The sequence below is a fragment of the Canis lupus genome, chromosome 1 (assembly GCF_003254725.2).
Source record: "Canis lupus dingo isolate Sandy chromosome 1, ASM325472v2, whole genome shotgun sequence".
NCBI classification, from domain to species: Eukaryota; Metazoa; Chordata; class Mammalia; order Carnivora; family Canidae; genus Canis; species Canis lupus.
In genome coordinates, this window is record NC_064243.1 from 54,037,919 (window position 1) to 54,041,969 (window position 4,051).

At 46.4% G+C, this 4,051-nt stretch overlaps 1 long non-coding RNA gene across 1 annotated transcript; it reads right to left on the bottom strand.

The window, feature by feature from the left end:
• Positions 1 to 1,152: 1,152 nt before the first annotated feature.
• LOC125755769 (uncharacterized) lies at positions 1,153 to 3,722 on the bottom strand. Its single transcript, XR_007413070.1, has 2 exons — positions 3,593 to 3,722; positions 1,153 to 2,607 (listed from the first exon to the last, which is right to left on the bottom strand). It is a non-coding gene; the product is annotated as an uncharacterized LOC125755769 (long non-coding RNA).
• Positions 3,723 to 4,051: the final 329 nt, after the last annotated feature.

Consider the following 4,051-nt stretch of genomic DNA (forward strand, 5'->3'; position numbering starts at 1 on the left):
TCCCAAAAGAAATAAGAGTGAAAACTAGAAGACTAAATAATACACAATAGTCAGGGTATGGGTGGAAGGTGGACAGGCCAGGAGAGCAGGCTTCCCACCAGAGGGAAGCTAAGGAAACAGGGCATCTCTGCTGCATCTCAATGCACGTGGCGGTGGGTAGGGGAGTTGTTAATGACACGTCTTGGGGTCAAACCAGTTTCCAAGTAAATAATCACTCCTCAAAAAGGAATTAATATGAAAAGAACGTGAAGAGAGAGGACAAAATAGGAGTATCTTCCTATGGAATAAGATCAATCAATAAAATTATTCAGTGTTTTCATCAGAGAGTCTTCCAATACACCTTCAACACAGCCATCATCTCACAGCTAGTTGAACATTGGGACATGCTCTTGTATCTCAGTTCAAAGCAATGAAGAAAAGTAGACGCAAGGCAAAACAAAGATTGTGGTTGGCATTGTCCATTTTTGCACATCGAACTTCTCTTACTTAGTTGTAAAGCCAAATCTTTAGAAGTTTAACATTTTATGCAAATATCTTTCATCAATATAATTTGAACACATGTTGGACACAGAGTCAGCTGGCACCCATGAGAGGATGATATTCTGGCCATGATTTGATACACAGACACACACACACCAAGCACACATGCGTGCAGGTGCACACACATGCACACATGTCAAATAATTTCAATGGACATCCAAAGAAATGTTCAGCCAAAACTAGGACAGTGCACTTCATTTTAGTCTTTACTCGGTTAAATGAAATAAGATGTAGTGATCACAGGCAGGGAGAAAACCAAAACCATCCATGTGTGTTCACAATGACCCATGTATGACCTTACCTTCATCCCAATAAGGAAATCTCCTGAACAGAAGCTATAAAGGAGGCAGGAGCCATTACGACATGATAACCAGGAAATATCCACATAGCACCTGAAGCAGATACCCATCGGCCATGACTGGGAACTGTGTACACCTTGGCAGAGCTTGGTGGTAGGTAAAGGCATGAAAAGGCACGATGGATTTTTGTTCCTATGTTCCAAGTTCCCACTATCCTCTCTCCAGGTAGCCTGCATGCTTATCATCTATTTAAAACTTCAGATCAAGCCAACCTGCTGACAGATGGTCTTATAATCAATGACTACCACTGAAATTTAATTTCCAATTGCCTTAATTTAATACACGCTGTAATACTTTCAATGGTCAAAACGAACAAACACATTGGCCTTCCAAGTTGCTGGAACTTAAAAGAAGCCACTTCGGACGTCCAAGGTCAGCAAAACAGATGTAAATATTTTCCTCTGTTCTTCAGTGCGCATACGGTCGAGTTTGGCTGAGAGACCCAAAGGAAAAACAAGAACTGCACTGAGCTGGAGGGGTGGAGGAGATCCAGGTCCTTGGCCATGTGTGAGGATGCGTGTGCATGACCACACGGCATTCACTGTCCCCTGCTGTCACAGTGAGCAGAGCCACACGTCCTGCCACATATACAGAGATGTTCCTCTGCCTCTTTGAGTGTATGCCATGGCCACCATTCCCCAAAGAAATGCATTCCTAATAATACAGTAGTTGAGTGTTTACAGTCTCAATGGTTTCTACAGTTACATACTCAGGGCGATGACCAAATGGCATTTTTATTTGCCAAATACAAAGGATACAGTGGAATCATTAGATATTTGTAAGGTCTAAAACAAAACCAATTTGTACAACAATTTGTCATTTCAAAATTGTTATCATCTCTGAATAATATGGGTATAGGTACTTAACTGTCACCTATTCTGACTTGCAAAAAAACGTGTAAATTATTTGCTACCATTAGTACAGGACCTCCAGAGCATACCTTTTTAAGTTCTAATACCATGCATTTCCACAAAAAAGAGAGAGAGAGAGAGAGAGACATCTGTTAAAATGCAATTCTTATTTCTTTTATAATGGAAGACGTGTATTCATTAATTATTAAAATGCCATAAAATGGACCCGTGTTGTTATTTACCATGATAATGACATCAGTTCCCATAGATTTCACTAGTTGCTTAAGCAGAACATGGTACGTATCTTTCAGAGTAACCCTCAGGTCAAAACCAAATGCCGGGTATTGAGCTGACGAATGTGTCAGATACTTATGGTGATACCAAATTATCCTCCCCAAAATGGAAAAATACCAACCATTCAGATAAAGTGATTTGCAATATTTGAATTTCTTACCAAATTCCATTTTTCCAGTGAAATTAATTTGAGAAATGTACTGACTTTTGCTCCAAGATCATAACTGAGCAAATAAAGTCAAAACATGGGCAGTCACTAAAATACAACCTATTTCCAGGTAAGCGGACAACATTGCTCTCATCTATTTCTATCAAATCCAAAATGCACTGTCCAGGGATGACCAAAGCCTAATCTTTGCTTTCCAACACATACAAGCCATGCAAAAGGTTCCCAATGGACAAGAAGAGTCCTGTCTTATGTGCAGTAAGGACTTGGGTGACTTTGTGTTTCTTATGACGTCAAGGGAGAAGAGCCATGACTCCATTTTGGAGACGCACGCCCATGCCTTCTGGTGTCCTGCTCAGCCCTGCATCTGCCACCACCAAGACCACTCGGCTCAGTTCTGGAAAGCAAAGCAATCACTCAAAACAACCCCTCCACCTGCCTGGGTTCAGATGCTTCCTCCCCACCCCCCACCTCAGCCCTTCATCCCCTCTTCCAAAGCTTAACCAAGAGCAAAATATTTGCATCTGGGTCATTCTTCCTTTGTAATTTAATGACAGCCCAGAAAAGGCTTGACTGGTTCTTTGGGGCCTACTTTTAACCAAATCCACAATGCTTTAAGTGAAATAAAAGGTGTCTGTTTGGGTTTCTTTTATGTGGAAATCAGATACCCAGGTATTACTTTTGTTTCCACAGGAAATTTCCCATCTTCACTTTTTCCTTGGTATTATTCAAGGTAAAGGAGTACCTCACTGCTTTCATCACAACAGCTCCCCTTGAAATCACAACACATCACCAAATTTGCTTCAAACCTCCCCTCCAACTTCTGGAGAACGCAAAGGGCCTGCCCGTGCAGGGGTGAGGATTCAACATGACGCAACCCTTAGCATCCCTGGATTGGAGAAGCAAGGGAGAAGGCAACAACCTCCCTGCCGTCCCTCCCCAGCCACAGGCGCTAGGGGGACAGCCCCGGCACCCCACCCTCTAGACACAGGTGTCCTATGCATGCCTAGGACAGTCGGTCACACCGGTGCACAGTGACGAGGCAGGCAGAGAACCAGGAAATGGTCAGCAGCCCCCAATCCACACCTCCCTGGCCTCTCTCTGCCTCCTCTGCCATCCCACCCCACCTTCTCTTCCCCCCCACAGACCTTCAAGTTCTCCCAAATTTGGGTCTCCAGCACCGGCTGAATCAGCTCATTCCCACCCTACCCCCAATTTCCTGAAGACACCAGTAAAATCCCATCTGTAGGGGGGAAAGTCTACTCAAGTTCCCTTGACATGGGAAGCTATGACGAAGACCAGCTAGAGCATTCCTGCAGAGGATCTCAACTCCAAAAGGCTTCCCGGCTCCTTCTCCCTCTCCTCCTCCCCCCTCCCCCTACCTTGCTCCTGGCGGCCGCGGCCCCCAGACCAGGCAGTGGGCTCCTCCTCGGGGCTCGGGGACTCTCCTCCACCTCCTCCACCCTCGAGGGCTTTGCGTTTCTTCGACATCTCTCTGCCCGGGGCTGGGGCTTTGGGGGTTTCTTTCCCCACCCCCGGCCCTCCCCCCTTGGAGAGGAGAGTGAAGGTGGGGTTAGGTGGAGGGGAGCGAGCGAGGACGGAAGGGGTGGGGAGTAGAGACCAGGGAGGGAGAATGGAGGGCAGGCCCTTTAGAGAGGCAGGGGAGGCAGGAGGAGGCAGGGACGGGCGCAGAGATCCCACAGCCCGTTCGGCAGAGCAGCCCTACGTCTAGGGGGCTGTTGGTGCTGGCTGGCGCGCTCCCTCCTTCCTCCTTCCTCTTCTTCTCTCCACTAGAAGGGTGAGCTGAGAAGGGGAGGAGAGCTCAGAACCCAGGGAGGAGA